This window comes from Stegostoma tigrinum, chromosome 7 (genome assembly GCF_030684315.1).
Source record: "Stegostoma tigrinum isolate sSteTig4 chromosome 7, sSteTig4.hap1, whole genome shotgun sequence".
In the NCBI taxonomy this organism is placed as follows: domain Eukaryota; kingdom Metazoa; phylum Chordata; class Chondrichthyes; order Orectolobiformes; family Stegostomatidae; genus Stegostoma; species Stegostoma tigrinum.
The window spans coordinates 49,944,353-49,963,040 of NC_081360.1; the positions used below are offsets into that span (position 1 = coordinate 49,944,353).

The following is an 18,688-nucleotide window of genomic DNA, read 5'->3' on the forward strand; positions in this document are numbered from 1 at the left end:
CTCTGAACTGCCTACTGGGCATTTAGGAATGGGCAATAAATGCCACCTGGGCAGCGATGCCCTTGTCCAGTTAATGAATTTTTTAAAAATGTACATTAAAAAAATTATTTTGCTGCTTATACACAATCAATATGTAGTGATTGACCTCTTTTGAAAGTAACCGATTTGCTCTTCCATCTTGCTTCTTCAAAATTTTCCTTCTCCTCAGTTACTTATTCAATTATCTTGAGTGGTGTTTTAATTCTCATGCTGAATTCGTACACGTGGCTGAAGCTAACCACCAAGGATATTTTTCCACCTAAATCCCTCACGACTAGATCTATGGTTCAAGCTGCCTGATGTGCTGCAATATCCAAAACCAGTGCCATCCTTTATCACACCACCCTGGTGCAAACATCAATCTTTCCAGCATCACAAGAGAGACTGATCCCATACAGCTGTGAATTCAAATTTCACTTAAATTACATTTGAGTTCGATGACAAAACGTGATTCTTTTTTGCTGCTCCCACCCCATTATTGCCAGTTGTGGATAACATGGCCAGGAAGATCCCACAAGTAAGATACTGTTGAAAAAATCCTTCTCTGTCATTTCATAGCAGCAAATAAATATTATGGCTCTTACGATGCAACTCTATTTACTCAAAAGTTTTCAACATGAGCACTTGGTCTTATTTAAGATTCAGGCAAAAGCAAGAATGGCAAAGAATTTTGAACATTGAGCAGTTGATTTTATAAACAAGATTCAGGGACATGCGTTTTATGATCAACAGGAAAGAAAAATAAGCTCTTCATCTGATTTTGGCACCTTCTAGAAGAATTTGTTGGGTTTGTGAACAACAGGTAACAAGAACGATCAACCAATCAAACTCAAGAATTCTTACAGGCAACAATTGGGGAACTAAGATCTATAGGAAATACAAATAACATTGAAATAATGGTGAAATAAAGTTTCATATAAATGTGGTATAAAAAGAGTTTTTTTAAAAAATACACAATATTTAAATTCCTAATGGAATGAAATTTCACTTCGTAAAACCATTTTTGTTTAGAGCCAGAGACTGCTCAACAGCAATTCTGATATTGCATATTGCTTAAAAATTCAGTTACCTGTGATAATAATTTTACATAATAATTTTTTAATGGTCTTTACAGCAAGCATAATGGATAATTAAGTTAACTTCATGTCAAGTTAGTAATTCTATGTTGATTTCATTGGAAAAGACTATAGCTGCACAACTTGTTAAGAACAGTACTGTTGACAGTAACTACTATGATTTGTACACTTAATTGTGCATGTTTAGATGTCAGAAGATTCTATCCCCTTCATTCAGGAACAACAGCCAGCATTATCAGTCTCAACATTGCTACTACAGACAGTTCCCCAGGTTACGAATGGGTTCTGTTCCTAAGACTGTTTGTAAGTCAATTTGTACACAAGTTGGTGTACACTTTAAAATATGTATGTCATAAATACAACTGAACATTTGCATAGTAATATGGGAATATTAGATTATTAGAATATTAATATGGGAATAGTAATAAGGGATCTCATTATTATTATGTATGACTGCTTGTAAGTTGAATGGAGAAAGATGCTTTTCAGGGGTTTTATTGCATTTGCTGCTTTGGAAAGGCTTTGGCCAAAATTCAGCTTCAGGCAATGTTCTGGTCAAGTAATCTGGAGGGCAGGGATAAAATTTAAGAGTACCCAATTAGGCAGAGTCACATTCCAAATTTTCTCATTGGCTTTGCAGCTCCTGTCAGAGAACGGACCAGTGCATATTCTCCCCATCCTTACAATGTAGGTAAGAGACACTAGTAGCAAGATTTTCATCCTTTTCAGGTCCAGATCATTTATACCAATTTCAAACTATTGTGGTCCGTCATATCAAAGGCGTGTATTCCTAGTTAACTGTAATTGGGAAAATAATAAATTTGAATGAGATTTATAGATTATTATCAACATCTTCAAAGACAGCCAATACAATGGAGCAGCAAGGGGAGGCAATGGCCTGGTGGTATTATCACAGGACTGTTAATCCAGAAACCCAGATAACATCCTGGGAAACGTGGACTGAATCCTGCCACAGCAGATGGTGGAATTTGAATTCAATAAACATCTGGAATTGAGAATCTAATGATGATCATAATCCAAATAGCACTTTCTGATTTGTGAATTGTAACTTTGAAAGCAAAAAGCAAAACATTTGTTTGATAATAAAATGTGAGGCTGGATGAACACAGCAGGCCAAGCAGCATCTCTGGAGCACAAAAGCTGACGTTTCGGGCCTAGACCCTTCTAGGCCCGAAACGTCAGCTTTTGTGCTCCTGAGATGCTGCTTGGCCTGCTGTGTTCATCCAGCCTCACATTTTATTATCTTAGAATTCTCCAGCATCTGCAGTTCCTATTATCTCTAAAACATTTGTTTGCCTTGTTTTCTGCCAACTACTCATCCATAAAGCCCCTCCATACAACTTCCAATTCATTGCCATTTAGTCAGTCAATCAGATGGATAATGAGCATTTAAAAATGGTTTTGAAAGGTGAGGTCTTCCTTTGTTGAAAGTAAAAAATATTTCAAACAATTTAGATTCTCCAATTTTCAATAGCAAACTTTCAAGGTACCTTATAGCAGTGGCTTTAATGAAATCAAAACACACTGTATCCATTGTTATACTGTCAATCTTTTTTGTCATACCCTCAAAGGAAGCTAGCAATCTAGGTTGGCAAGATCTCCCCATTCAACAAATTTGCAATGGCTATCCTCTGTTTCATTTCTACCCAATTATTCCTTGAGCTCGAAGAGCCTTGATAATGGTAACCACAACAAACATCAGGCTCTCACTGACTAATATGTCCTTCACCATTTCCAAGGACTAAATGTGTGCATTTGTTGAGTAACAGTCTTTAAATATTTGTGCAAACTTAATTTGTCCTAATTTAGATACTAAGTTGTAATTTAACCTGTAATTGTGATCTTTCAGCAAGTTTATTCTTAAGAGATGCATTGAAAGATCAGATTAATTAGGTACCAGCTGAAACTGGGTCATCATTTAAAGAAACTGGGCTCCGTGTGTTGAGAGCATATATAAGCAGCCGAATTAGCGCTGGAGTTGAGAGTCTCAAGGAATTCAATGGAGGAAAGAGTTTAAATGCTTTTGTCGAAACAAAGCAGCTGACTGGTATTTCTCAGTACTGAATTAAAACTAAAGTCTTTGGTTTGTGTTTAGGGTCTCGAGCATTTTCACACCATTTTTCTTAAAATAAAACATATTAAGTTTAAGATTGATAGTGTATAAAAAAAGAAAATTAAAAAGTAGAATAAAGTGCCACAGCAGGGACTCTTGAAGTGTATAGAGCAGTGTTACTTAAGTGATTTTAAACTAATAATTGAAAGAAAACAGAAGATTTGGCAGGTTGGATGATGTGTTGCACTTGCAAAACATGGCAGCAGCTGGACACTAAGATGATCCACAATGAATATAGCTGTTTGCAGCTCGAGCAACTTTGGATCAGAGTTGAGGAACTGAAGCCCTGTCTGAGGCTACAGGAAAGGTGGAAGTTACCTGGGCACTTCGCTACAGGTGGTGGCCATACACAGTAGATTATGTTATTTAAATCTGGTCTGCGATTAAGAATAAGTGGGTGCAATTATAGGTGATGCAGATATGAAGCCCTAAGGGGCAGATCTTGAAAGTGTCTCCCTTCAAACGTTTAACAGCTAAGAAAATTTTTTGCAAGCTGTGTGACGAGAGTGGCGACTGCAGGGAAAATGACAGAACTGACCATAATGTCATTGTACAGGGAGCCATGTAGGAGGAGGAAATAGGAATGTATTGAGGAAAAATAATAATTAGGAAAGTAGATACTGATCTATGAAGCCACCAGCAGGTGTCTGAAGGCTGTGTTGTCTGCATGGTTAAGGATTAAGGACATCCTCCTCTTTGTTGCTAGACAGCAACTTGGAGTGGGAGAGGAGAAATCCTGTTGTCATTGTTAGTACCAGTCTGAATGACAGGACTGGAAAAGGAGGTTCGGAAAGATTTTGAATACTTGAGAACTAAATTGAAAAGAAGGACTTCAGGGAGGGGGAATCCATAAGCTTACAAAGGAAAAATGATATGGCAGCATTGCAAGCCAACTATTTTGGTAATGACACCCAGATTGAAGAAAGGAAGAGTTGAGTATACTAAAACACTTTTTTTAAAAAGCAGTAACAGAAGTTAAAGTGGCATAAAATGATAAAAAGACAATTAACAGCTCCTTAGTTAAACGTACACAGTTTTCATAAACTTGATTTAACAAAGAGGTCAATGGATATGATCTATTGCCATCAGAAATGTACAAGATGGAATAAATACAGTAGCAAGCAAAGAATTACTAGGATAGGATATGTTCTATAGGACAATAAATCATGAGATGGAGAGTTTTTTTTCTAAATTAAAGGCAGTCCATTAATTATGGTTGACTTTAATTTTCATTTAGATTGGGAAAATCAAATTGGCAAAGGTAGCACTAAGAATGCTTCATAGTATATTTGGGACAGCTTCCTTCTTTTAAAAAAAAATTTATATGTTGGATGTGGGTGCTGCTGGCAGCATTTATTACCTCTGCATTTATTACCTGTCCCTAGATACCCTTAGACAGCCTTCTCATACCACCTGCTGTGGGTTGGCCCACATGCCATTAGGGAGGGAATTCCAGGATTTTGACAGCAGCAATGAAAGACAGCAATCATATTTTCAAGTCAAGATGGTCAGTGCCTTGGAGGGAAACTTGAAGTTGGTAGCTATATATCCAGCTCCCTTGTCATTCTCGATGAAGTGGTTGTGGGCTTGGAAGGTGCTGTCTCAAGATCTTTGAATTTCTGCAGCACATGTTGTAGATAGTACACGCTTCTGCTACCAAGCATCAGCGGTGGTGGAGGGAGTGGATGCTTGTGGATGTGGTGCCAATCAAGTGGGCTGCTTTGTCCTGGATAGTGTCAAGCTTCAAGTATTACTGGGGCTGAGCTTATCCAGGCAAGTGGGGAGTATTCCATCACACTCCTGGCTTGTGCCTTGTAAATGATGGACAGGTTCTGGGGAGTCAGGTGGCAAGTGACTCACTGTAGGATTCCTAGTCTCTGAACTACTCCTGTACCAACCACTGTTTAAATGGCCAGTACAGTTTTGTTTCTGATCGATGGTAAATCCCAGGATGTCTGTAACAGGCATTTCAGTGGTGATAATCCAACTGGATGTCAAGGGGTGATGGTTGTCTCTTATTGGAGATTGTACCAAGAGATTCAAGAACAGCTACTTCCCCACTGTTATCAAACTTTTGAACTTTGAACATTACCTTTCTCTGTGCCTGCTCTGTTGCTGTAATACTATATTCTGCATTTTGTTCTACTACCCTGACGTACTTACATTAGATCTGATTTGCCTGTATAGCACACAAAACAATACTTTTCACTATTTCAGTATGTGACAAGAATAAATCAAATCAAAAGGTCATTGCCTGGTATTTGTTACTTGCCATTTCCCTTGGCTAATTCAACTAACCTGCACATCTTTGCACTGTGTGATGGAACTTATGTGCAAACTCCAGACAGTTACCAAAGGCCAGAACTGATTCCGGGTCCCTGGCACTGTCAGGCAGCAGCGCCAACCACTGAGCCACAATGCCGCTCCTACTGCTAGCACTAACATGGACAATCGTAGTCTTGAAGTTATTTGTTTTGTCAATTGAAGTTAGCACCAAAAGGACAGATAATCTCTTAGAAAATAAACACAAATATTGCAAGGTCGAGCCCTTGAAGTACCATCTAGGTGATTTTATGTTACTACATTTAAAGACATAGGACACCCAGGAATCACTGCCACTTGTCTCCTGGGGGAATCTGTGCCAGTGCCCTCATGCACCACTGGGGACAAGGAGCCCTCAGCTCAGTTCCTGTTGGGAGTCCCACGAGATGCAGAACACCCCTTCCCACACGAGAGACAGTGAAACTCTCGCCATGCACGTTCCTCAACCAATATTCCAGGTACACTGAGGAACACTGAGCATCCTACCCTAACCTCACCCACCACCATAAACTGAGGGATACTGAGCACCCTATCTTTACCTCATCCCATACACTGGCTTTGGGTGCAAACACCGTTCACCACAGCACCATCCCATCCCACACACTTTGGGGAGGGGGTGAAGAATACTGATCACCCCAGCCCCACCCCACACACCATGGGGCGGGAGTCAGAACACTGATCGCCCCATCCCACACACCGGGGGGGGGGGGGGGGGGGGGACTGAGCACCCCACCCTAACTTGCACACAGTGGGGGGTGGGGGAACTGAGCATCCCAGCCCAACCCAATCTGCTCACTGGGAATGGGGGGGAGGTGAAGAACACTGATCATCCCAGCCCCACCCAATCCCGCACACTTGAGGGGGGGGGGGTGGTGAAAGCACTGAGGACGCCCCCCACATCCCGCACTTCGGGGGGGTGAGAACACAGCTCCCCCCGCCATCCCAAACTCCGGGAAAACGCCAAGCCCCTCCCCCTCCTCCCGGCGGATGCCAAGACGTCGCCCTCGCGCACTTCCCAGAAATCGAATTCTTTCGCCAACGGCTCTGTCGCCTCTGTTAGCACCGACACCTGCCCAAAGTACAGCCCCGCTCCTTGCGCGGGAACCAGAGGTATGCCTTACTCGGCAGTCCCTAACGACTTGTCTTGTATCACTGACTGACCTGTAAATTATCCACAGGAACCGTCACAACGCGACAAAGATGGAGCCGGAACCGGAACTGGAACCTCCACTTCCGGCCAGCCAGCAGTGGTAACAGAATCAATGAGCTAGACGCAGAGAGATAGTCAGGTGGTGGTTGCAGGGCCAGCAGTAATATATGTATCTAGAAATAGATCAGCAACGTACAAAACTAACAATATTATGCTACACACAAAAACAGAAGTACTATAGTATGTGTAAAAAAGCAACAAAATTATATAGACATAAAACCAGCAGTTTTATAGGACATATAAGACCAGCAGCATTACAGTACACATAAAGACAACAGCAATATATTAGTGATAATGGGAACTGCAGATGCTGGAAATTCCAAGATAATAAAATGTGAGGCTGGATGAACACAGCAGGCCAAGCAGCATCTCAGGAGCACAAAGGGTCTAGGCCCGAAACGTCAGCTTTTGTGCTCCTGAGATGCTGCTTGGCCTGCTGTGTTCATCCAGCCTCACATTTTATTATCTAGCAATATATTAGTCATAGACCCACATATAAAGCCAGCTGAATGTATCATACATAAACAACAGTGATGTAGTAAACTAGTTGATCTATGACTTGGTTTTGTGTGCATGCTATATTGCTGATTTTGTATTCATATACAACTGTTGGTTTTAAATGTATACCATATTGCGGTTTGATTTTTAAATGGATATGAGTGTGGATGTGAGTGTGCTCACTGAGCTGGAAGGTTAGTTTTCAGACGTTTCGTCACTTTTTTTATTTGAAAAATATACTTCATTCATAGAATGTACAAAATAATAAAACATTTATACACCTACCCAGACATGCGAGCCGCTCCGGGTTACCCAGGGGGTACGTACACCAACTAAAGGAAAAAACAAAACAAAGAAAACAAAACAAAAACAAAGAAAAAATACCCCGGCAGTCGTCTCTCCATACAGTCCCCGTTGGCCCCCTGACCAGTTGGGGAAGGCGCCAGCTGGGCCCAGTTACCAGATACGGCCCTTTTTTCTATTCTGAACAAGGGGTTTCATACGGTGGTCTTTCCCCACCACGCCTTGGCGGCGGCTGCCCCAAGCTTTAGTGCGTCCCTCAGCACATAGTCCTGGACCTTGGAGTGCGTCAGTCTGCAACACTCGGTCGGTGTCAGTTCTTTCAGCTGGAAGATCAGCAAGTTGCGGGCAGACCAAAGAGCGTCTTTCACCGCATTGATGGTCCTCCAGGCGCAGTTGATGTTGGTCTTGGTGTGCGTCCCAGGAAACAGCCTGTAGAGCACGGAGTCCCGTGTCACGGAGCTGCTCGGGACGAACCTCGACAAACACCATTGCATCCCCCTCCAGACCTCCTGCGCATAGGCACATTCCAGAAGGACTTGATAGACAGTCTCGTCCCCCCCGCAGCCGCCTCGAGGGCAGCGTGCAGTGGCACAGAGATTCCGGACGTGCATAAAGGACCTCACCCTCTCACCGCCAGCCAAGCAATGTCCTTGTGCTTGTTTGAAAATTCTAGCGATGAGGCATTCTGCCAAACGACTTTGGCAGTCTGCATGGGGAACCACATGACGGGATCCACCCTCTCCTTTTCCCGAAGGGTCTCGAGGATACTACGTGCTGACCACTGCCTGATGGCCCTGTGGTCAAAGGTGTTTCCTTTCAAAAATTTCTCCACGAAGGACAGTTGGTACGGGACAGTCCAACTACTCGGAGCGTTCCGCGTCAACGAGGCCAGGCCCATCCTTCGCAACACCGGGGACAGGTAGAACCTCAGTAAGTAGTGACACTTGGTGTTTGCGTACTGAGGATCTACGCACAGCTTGATGCAGCTGCACACAAAGGTAGCGAGTGGCGTTTGGTACGTACTTTCCCCCGTTCCCCAGGTCTTTGTACATGGTGTCCCTGCGGACCTGGTCCATCCTCGACCCCCAAATGAAGTGGACGATGGCCCGGGTGACCGCAGCGGCGCAGGTCCAGGGAATAGGCCAGGCCTGTGCCACATACAACAGTACCGAAAGCCCCTCGCACCTGACAACCAGGTTTTTACCCGCGATGGAGAGGGACCGGAGCGTCCACCTGTTCAGCTTCTGCTTCAGTTTGGTGATACACTCCTCCCAAGTCTTAGTGCACGCCCCAGCTTCACCAAACCAAACACCCAGCACCTTCAGGTAGTCTGTCCCGACGGTGAAGGGGATGAAGGAGCGATCGTCCCAGTTCCTGAAGAACATGGCCTCGCTCTTACCCCTATTGACTTGGGCACCCGAGGCCAGTTCAAACTGGCCTCAGATGTCCAACAGCCTACTCACCGACCGACGATCGGTGCAGAAGACGGCAACGTCGCCCATGTACAGGGAGGTCTCGACCTGCAGGCCTCTGCTGCCTGGGATAGTCACGCCCTTCAGGCTCACATCCTTCCTGATGGATGCAGCGAAAGGCTCCATATAGCACGCGAACAAGGCAGGAGAGAGCGGGCAGCCCTGCCTGACTCCAGATCTGACAGGAAAACTGTCCGATTCCCACCCGTTGATCGAGACTGCGCTAACCACATTGGTGTAGAGCAGCCGGATCCAATTGCGGATGTCCTCCCCGAACCCCAATTTGGAGAGGACGTCCCTCATGTAAGCATGAGAGACCCTGTCAAAGGCCTTCTCCTGGTCCAGGCTGACGAGGCAAGTGTCCACCCTCCAATCCTGCACGTAGGCGATCGTATCCCTGATGAGCGCGAGGCTCTCAGCGATCCGCCTGCCCGGCACAGCACATGTTTGGTCAGGGTGAATCACTGACTCCAGGACAGACCTGATCCGGTTGGCTATGACTTTGGCCAGGATTTTGTAGTCCACGTTCAATAGTGAAATGGAACGCCAATTCTTAATTTCTTCCCTCTCCCCCTTCCTCTTGTAAATGAGGGTGATGATGCCCTTCCTCAGGACTTGCGCATTTCCCCTGCCCGAAGCACACTATCGTACATCTCCAGCAGGTCCTGGCGAACCAGGTCCCACACAGCGGAATACAGCTTGACCGGTAAGCCGTCGCTCCCGGGAGTCTTATTCCACTCAAAGGACTTGAGGTCTCTGGTCAGCTCGTCCAGGGATATCAGCCGGTCCAGCCACTCCCTTGTGCCATCGTCTAAGACCTCTGTGATAGACGACAGGAACAACTCGGAGGCTGTGCTGTCCGTGGGCTTCGCGTCGTACAGTCCGGCATAGAAGGACATGCTGATCCTCAAAATGTCGGGCCGAGACGATGTCACCGAGCCGTCGTCCTCCTTCAGCCGTCTAAGCACAGCGCTCTCTTTGTGCACTTTCTGAAAGAAGAAACGCAAGCACGTCTTGTCCTGCTCCACGGAGCAGACCCTGGACCGGAAAGATTATGCTGGAGGCCTCCGCGGCGAAGAGCAAGGCTTGCTGGCCCCTCACCTTGAGGAGGTCCTCCGTGACATCGACCCCCATCAACTGCAGAAGGAGCAGGTTCTGCACCCTTTTCTGGAGTTGCGACAGCTTTCCCCGCCTCTCTCTCGCCTTCCGAACACCCTTGAGGACAAAGAACCTCTTGATGTTCTCCTTCACCGGCTCCGGCCAGTCGCCCGGAGACTCAAAGAGGGCTTTCACGGTTCTCCAACCAGCGTACTCCCACTTGAGCTCCTGGACATTCTCTGGGGTCAACAGAGTCGTGTTGAGCTTCCATGTCGCCTTGCCGGCCTGCTGATCGTCCTGTAAGTGACAGTCGGCCAGCAGGAGGCAGTGGTCAGAGAAGAACACTGGCTCTATGCTGGTGGACCTGACCGAGAACTTCCGCGAAATAAACAGCAAGTCTATCCTTGAGCGGATAGACCCGCCTGGCCGCGACCAGGTGTACCTCCACTGCGCTCCGTCTGCAGGGGCGCTGAAGACGTCGAGCAGCTTGGCGTCCTTCACCGTGCCCATCAGGAATCTGGACGTGACGTCCAGTTGACTCCCCCCACCCGCTGTCCCCACGCTGGATCTTCCATCTGCATCGATGATGCAGTTGAAGTCTCCGCCTTGGATGAATGGCCTGGACGTAGCCAGCAGGGGTGGAAGCCGCTGCAGGACGGCCAACCGCTCATTCCGTACCGCTGGGGCGTACAGTTTGATCAGCCTCAGGGGATCATTCCTGTAGGTGACATCAACCACTAGGAGGCGCCCCCCCCCACCACCTCCTGAACTTGAGAGATGGTGAAGTTGCGCCCCCGCAGCAGAATAGCCAGGACCAAGGAGCAACAGTCGTTGCCCCGCGACCAAATCGAAGGCCCACTGGTCCAGGCGGCCGACCATTTCCCGTACCTGCTGAGGTGCGGTATCCCACACTCCTGCAGAAACGGGAGCTCTGCCCTGACGGTGGTCAGGTAGGCCAATATGGACACACATCTTGCGGTGGACTTGACGCTGCGCACATTAATGCTCACAACTCGTACCCCCATTGTGGGCAGTGACTGCAGTACCCTCCCCGAGTCCGAGGTCCAGCCCCTCCATCTGTCCCTTCATGCCCATTGCCTGGGTGAACTGTTGGACGCTCTCCGGGCTCAGGAAACCGTCGGTGCTGCCTTCCAGGTGGCATCCCCCCATTGGGGGTAAGGAGGCAGGAGAGTCCGGCTCTGGGTCAGGCTGGGGACACGCTGTTTCCTGCTTCCCACCTGAAGGTTCCGGGGGGCCCAGTGGCACGTGGCTGGGTGTCAGAGGGAGCCTCAGGACACCTCCCCTCACCAGGGATTGGGGTGCTGCTTTCCTTCTCCCTGGAAATCTTCTGCTTCTGCTTTGGGCGGTCCTCCTCCGAATCCCCCTCGTCAGAGGAGCTCTTATAGCCCCCCACGTAGCTGCCTCTTCCCGCCTGAGGGTTGCGGTGCTGGGGCCCATCGGCGCACCTTCCTCCTCGCCTTCCAGACCGTCGTCCACTCCCCTGGGTCACCTGTCGCCTCCTCCATCAACTCCGGGTTGTCCGGGGGGAGCGGAGCCTGCAGAGGCGCTTTGCTGGCTTCGGGTCCCTCCTGCATGACATGGCCCTCCTGCACACTAGGGGGGTTCTTGCAGGGCCCTGGTGCCTTCCTCTCCTCCGGGGGGGCTTGTCCTGCATTGCCCCTGCCGGTGACCAGGGAGTAGGTGTTCCCCTGCCGCTGGCATGCCCTATAGAGGTGGCCCACTTCCCCGCAAAGGTTGCAGCTACATACAGATGAGGAAGGACACTACTTTGATTGGGACAACACATCCATCCTAGGACAAGCCAAGCAGAGACACACGCGAGACTTCCTAGAAGCATGGCATTCCAACCAGAACTCCATCAACAAACACATTGATTTGAGCCCATTTCCCACCCTCTGAGAAAAAGAACAGGAAATGACATCACCAACTCAAGGAAACCTAACAGATAAATAGAAAGCGGGACATAACACCAGCACTTCACCGGAGGCTCACTGTTGATGTTACCTAGAATGGTGACAAAACATCTGGGAACACACCTTCAAGCTCAGTGAACCAGCTTACATCTGGAACAAAATAAAGACCCACTCTCTTCTGGACTGAGAGGAGGAGACCGCTGTGTTGGAGGTGAAAGGAGGACGTCGGGTTGGCTGTGCACCGTTGCAACCAGTGAATCTTAATGCTGGCTTTGGCCTAACGCTGGTTTAGGGGAGCAGCCAACCTGCAACGATGGCTGCGGCAAGTTCTCGTGCCCCAGGTCAGGGGGTCCGGAACACCATCCGTGTTTCTGTGAAGAAGGTGGATGAAGGTGCACCTGTGGACCGCACCTTCTTCGTGAAGAGGGTCCTGTTGGACTGTTGTGGGTTCGCTGTTATGGACATTTACTGCCTGCAGGATTTCCCCGGAGGAGGTTTTTACGATGTAACCTTCAGGAGTGCCAAGCTTTGCGAGCGCTTCCTGGAGGTTTTCAAGGAGAAAGGAGGTGAGGGCCCCCTCTCTGTACTGACCGCTGTCCCACTGTTCGTGATGCCAGCGCAGAGGAGCCGTATGGTGACTGTACACATGTACAACCCGCATGTGCCAGCAGTTGATGTCCTGACCTTCCTCGGAAGGTATGTGAAGGTGGAAGGGGACCTAACTGACATCATGGACCCCTTTGGGATCTGGGTCAGTAAGAGGCAGGTCAAGGTGACACTGAGGATGGGCGTGGACGGGAACGTCGTACACCCACCATCCAGCTTTGCGATCGGCGGGAGCAAGGGCTACCTGACCTATGCAGGGCAACCTAAAGTCTGCCATGCCTGTGGTAGGCCAGGTCACGTGGCGGCCGACTGCAAAGCCACCATCTGCAGGAACTGCAGGGAGGAGGGACACCTTGCAAAGGATTGCCCACAAGAGAAAAGCTGCAACCTTTGCAGGGAAGCGGGCCACCTCTATAGGGCATGCCCGCAGCGGGGGACCACCTACGCCCACGTCGCCGGCAGGGGCAATGTGGGGCCAGCCCCCCCCGGAGGAGAGGAAGGCACCAGGGCCCTGCAAGGACCCCAATAATGTGCAGGAGGGCCAGGTCGTGCAGGAGGGCCCAGCCCCGCAGGATGGGCCCGAGGCCAGCAAAGCGCCCCTCCAGGCTCCGCTCCCCGCTGACAACCCGGAGTCGATGGAGGCGGCGACAGACGACCCAGGGGAGTGGACGACGGTCCGGAAAGCGAGGAGGAAGGTGCGTCGGCGGGCCCAGGAACCCCAACCATCAGGCGGGAAGAGGCAGCTACAGTGGGGCTATAAGAGCTCCTCTGACGAGGGGGATTCGGAGAGGGCCCGCCCGAAGCAGAAGTTAAAGATCTCAAGGGAGAAGGAAAGCAGCACCACGCTTCCAGGTGACGGGAGGCGGGAGGGCCCCCCAGAACTTCCAGGTGGGAAGGAGGAAACAGCGCGTCCCCAGCCTGACCCAGAGCCGGACTCTCCTGCCTCCATACCCTCGACGGGGGCATGCCACCCGAAAGGCAGCACGGATGGTTTCCTGAGCCCGGAGAGTGTCCAGCAGTAAGCCCAAGCAATGGGCATGAAGGGACAGATGGAGGGGCTGGACCTTGGACTTGGGGAGGGTACTGCGGTCACTGCCCACAATGGGGGTACGAATTGCGAGCATTAATGTGCACAGCGTCAAGTCCACCGCAAGATGTGTGTCCACCTGGCCTACCTGACCACCATCAAGGCGGACCTCCTGTTTCTGCAGGAGTGTGGGATACCGCACCTCAGCAGGTACGGGAAATGGTCGGGCGCCTGGACCCTGTGGGCCTTCGATCTGGTCGGGGGGTAACGACTGTCGCTCCTCGGGCCTGGCTATTCTGCTGCGGGGGCGCAACTTCACCATCTCTCAAGTTCAGGAGGTGGTGGGGGGGGCGCCTCCTAGTGGCTGACGTCACCTACAGGAACGCTTCCCTGAGGCTGATCAACATGTACGCCCCAGCAGTACGGAGTGAGCGGTTGGCCGTCCTGCAGCGGCTTCCACCCCTGCTGGCTACGTCCAGGCCGGTCATCCTAGGTGGAAACTTCAACTGCATCATCGATGCAGATGGAAGATCCGGCGTGGGGACAGCGGGTGGGGGGAGTCAACTGGACGTCACGTCCAGATTCCTGATGGGCACGGTGAAGGACGCCAAGCTGCTCGACGTCTTCAGCACCCCTGCAGACGGCGTGCAGCGGAGATACACCTGGTCACGGCCAGACGGGTGTATTCGCTCACGGATAGACTTCCTGTTTGTGTCACGGGCGTTCTCGGTCAGGTCCACCGGCATTGAGCCGGTGTTCTTCTCTGACCACTGCCTCCTGCTGGCCGACTGTCACTTACAGGACGACCAGCAGGCCGGCAAGGGAATGTGGAAGCTCAACACGACTCTGTTGACCCCAGAGAACGTCCAGGAGCTTAAGAGGGAGTACACCGGTTGGAGAACCGTGAAGCCCCTCTTTGAGTCTCCGGGCGACTGGTGGGAGATTGTGAAGGAGAACGTCAAGAGGTTCTTTGTCCTCAAGGGTGTTCAGAAGGCGAGAGAGAGGCGGGGAAAGCTGTCGCGACTCCAGAAAAGGGTGCAGAACCTGCTCCTTCTGCAGTTGATGGGGGTCGATGTCACGGAGGACCTCCTCGAGGTGAGGGGCCAGCAAGCTTCGCACTTTGCCGCGGAGGCCTCCAGGATTATCTTCCGGTCCAGGGTCCGCTCCGTGGAGCAGGACGAGACGTGCTCGCGTTTCTTCTTTCAGAAGGTGCACAAAGAGAGCTCTGTGATTAGCCGGCTGAAGGAGGACGACGGCTCGGTGACGTCGTCTCGGCCCGACATTTTGAGGATTAGCAGATCCTTCCATGCCGGACTGTACGACACAAAGCCCACGGACAGCACAGCCTCCGAGTCAGTCCTGTCATCTATCATGGAGGTCTTAGACGACGGCACGAGGGAGTGGCTGGACCGGCCGATATCCCTGGATGAGCTGACCAGAGCCCTCAAGTCCTTGGAGAGGAATAGGACTCCTGGGAGCAACGGCTTACCGGTCAAGCTGTATTCCACTGTGTGGGACCTGGTTGGCCAGGACCTGCTGGAGGTGTACGATAGTGCGCTTCGGGCAGGGGAAATGTGCAAGTCCATGAGGAAGGGCATCATCACCCTCATTTACAAGAGGAAGGGGGAGAGGGAAGAAATTAAGAAATGGCGTCCCATTTCACTATTGAACGTGAACTACAAAATCCTGGCCAAAATCATAGCCAACTGGGTCAGTTCTGTCCTGGAGTCGGTGATTCACCCTGACCAAACGTGCTGTGCCGGGCAGGAAGATCGCTGAGAGCCTCACGCTCATCAGGGATACGATTGCCTATGTACAGGACAGGAGGGTGGACACCTGCCTCGTCAGCCTGGACCAGGAGAAGTCCTTTGACAGGGTCTCTCATGCTTACGAGGGACATCCTCTCCAAATTGGGGTTCGGGGAGGGCATCCGGCTGCTCTACACCAACATGGTTAGCGCAGTCTCGATCAACGGGTGGGAATCGGACAGTTTTCCCGTCAGATCTGGAGTCAGGCAGGGCTGCCCGCTCTCTCCTGCCTTGTTCGTGTGCTGTGTGGAGCCCTTCGCCGCATCCATCAGGAAGGACGTGAGCCTGAAGGGCGTGACTCTCCCAGGCAGCGGAGGCCTTCAGGTCGAGACCTCCCTATACATGGACGATGTCGCCGTCTTCTGCACCGATCATCGGTCGGTGAGTGGACTGTTAGACATCTGCGGCCAGTTTGAACTGGCCTCGGGTGCCCAAGTCAATAGGGGTAAGAGCGAGGTCATGCTCTTCGGGAACTGGGACGACTGCTCCTTCATCCCCTTCACTGTCAGGACAGATTACCTGAAGGTGCTGGGTGTTTGGTTTGGTAGAGCTGGGGCGTGCACTAAGACTTGGGAGGAGCGTATCACCAAATTGAAGCAGAAGCAGGTGGACGCTCTGGTCCCTCTCCATCGCGGGTAAGAACCTGGTTGTCAGGTGCGAGGGGCTTTCGGTACTGTTGTATGTGGCGCAGGCCTGGCCTATTCCCTGGACCTGCATCGCTGCGGTCACCCGGGCCATCTTCCACTTCATTTGGGGGTCGAGGATGGACCGGGTCTGCAGGGACACCATGTACAAAGACCTGGAAAATGGGGGAAAGGGTGTACAGAACGCCACCCTCGCTCTGATGGCTACCTTTGTGTGCGGCTGCATCAAGCTGTGTGTAGATCCTCAGTACGCAAACACCAAGTGTCACTACTTACTGAGGTTCTACCTGTCCCGGGTGTTGCGAAGGATGGGCCTGGCCTCGTTGCCGCGGAACGCTCCGAGTAGTTGGACCGTTCCGTACCACCTGTCCTTCGTGGAGAAATTTTTGAAAAGAAACACCTTTGACCACAAGGCCGTCAGGCAGTGGTCAGCACGTAGTATCCTCGGGATCCTTCGGGAAAAGGAGAGGGTGGATCCCGTCGTGTGGTTCCCCACGCAGACTGCCAAAGTCGTTTGGCAGAATGCCTCATCGCTAGAACTTTCAAACAAGCACAAGGACATTGCTTGGCTGGCAGTGAGAGGGGCTCTGCCAGTGAGATCCTTTACGCATACCCGGAATCTCTGAGCCACCACACGCTGCCCTCGAGGTGGCTGCAGGGGCGACGAGACTGTCGATCACCTCCTTCTGGAGTGTGCCAATGCACAGGAGGTCTGGAGGGGGATGCAGTGGTATTTGTCGAGGTTCGTCCCGAGCAGCTCCGTGACACGGGACTCCGTGCTCTATGGGCTGCTTCCCGGGACGCACACCAAGACCAACATCAACTGCGCCTGGAGGACCATCAATGCGGTGAAAGACGCTCTTTGGTCTGCCCGCAACTTGCTAGTCTGCCAGCTGAAAGAACTGACCCCGACCCAATGTTGCAGACTGGCGCACTCCAAGGTCTAGGACTATATGCTGAGGGACGCGCTAAAGCTTGGGGCAGCCGCCGCCAAGCCGCGGTGGGGAAAGACCACGGTATGAAACACCTCGTCCAGAATAGAAAAAAGGGCCGTATCTGGTAACTGGGCCCAGCTGGCGCCTTCCTGGTCAGGGGGCCAATGGGGACTGTGCGGGGTGACGACTGCTGGGGTATTTCTTTGCTTTGTTTTTTTTCTTCTTTGTTTGTTTTTTTCCTTTGGTTGGTGTACGTACCCCCTGGGTAACCTGGAGCGGCTTGCATGACTGGGTAGGTGTATAAATGTTTTATTTTTTGTACATCTTATGAATAAAGTATATTTTTCAAATAAAAAAAAGGTTACGAAACGTCTGAAAACTAACCTTCCAGCTCAGTGAGCAAACTCACATCCAGAAACTCAACCTGAGCTACAAATCTTCTCAAAACTCAATATGAGCCTGTGTTCATGCTATAGTAACGCTGATTTTGTATTTGTAATGTATTGCTGTTGGCTTTATGTGTACTGTAATGCTGCTGGTGATGTAGTAAACTAGTTGTCCTGAACAACAGTCATATATTTAAAAGATTTTAATTAGGTATCTCCATACATATCTAGAAACAAGTGATGTGATCTTTATATACAAACTAAATGAAAGTTAACATTTTAATAGCTGTTTTTGTACCTATCTACTAGTTTCGGTAGTTTCTGTACATGGAGCCCATACTTCGAGTCATAGAGTCATACAACTTGGAAGACAGACTCCTCCGTCAAATTTGTCTGCGTAACCAGAATCCCAATCTGACCTAGTCCCAGTTTCCAACATTTGGCCCATATCCCTCTAAACTCTGAGATAATGGGAACTGCAGATGCTGGAGAATTCCAAGATAATAAAATGTGAGGCTGGATGAACACAGCAGGCCAAGCAGCATCTCAGGAGCACAAAAGCTGACGTTTCGGGCCTAGACCCTCTGATGAAGGGTCTAGGCCCGAAACGTCAGCTTTTGTGCTCCTGAGATGCTGCTTGGCCTGCTGTGTTCATCCAGCCTCACATTTTATTATCCCTCTAAACTCTTCTTATTCATATATCCATTCAGAGGACTTTTGAATGTTGTAATTATACTCACCTCCACTACCTCCTCTGTCAGCTCATTCGATACATTCACCACTACTTGCGTGAAAAATTTACCCTTCAGGTCCTTTTTTTAATTCTTTCCCCTCTCACCTTAAACATATCCCTCTAGTTTTGGATTCCCAAAACCAAGGGAAAATACTTTGGCTATTCACCCTATCCATGCCCCCATCATTTTATAAACCTCTCTATGGTCGCCTCTCAGCCTCCAGGGGAAAAAAAGCCCCAGGCTGCTCACCCGCTCCCTATAACTCAAACTCTCCAGTTTCAGCAATCTTCATGTAATTATTTTCTGCACCTTCTCAACTTTAACAACATCCTTCCTATAAAAGAGTGACCAGAACTGTACGCAGTACTCCAAAAGTGTCCTCGCTGATGTCCTAACTCCTACACTCAATGTTCTGACTTATGAAGGCAAACATGCCAAACACCTTCTTCACCACTCTTTCTA

General features: G+C 49.8%; 1 protein-coding gene across 4 annotated transcripts in view; it reads right to left on the reverse strand.

Annotated features, from left to right (window-relative positions):
* The window catches only part of LOC125454063 (cytoplasmic dynein 1 intermediate chain 2), a 78,705-nt gene extending 71,898 nt beyond the window's left edge, over positions 1 to 6,807 (reverse strand). For all 4 annotated transcript variants that reach the window (XM_048534347.1, XM_048534344.1, XM_048534346.1 and 1 more), the window contains exon 1: positions 6,733 to 6,807. The gene's annotated coding sequence lies outside the window, so the exon portion shown is untranslated. The remainder of the gene's footprint in view (positions 1 to 6,732) is intronic.
* Between the last annotated feature and the right edge of the window lie 11,881 nt (positions 6,808 to 18,688).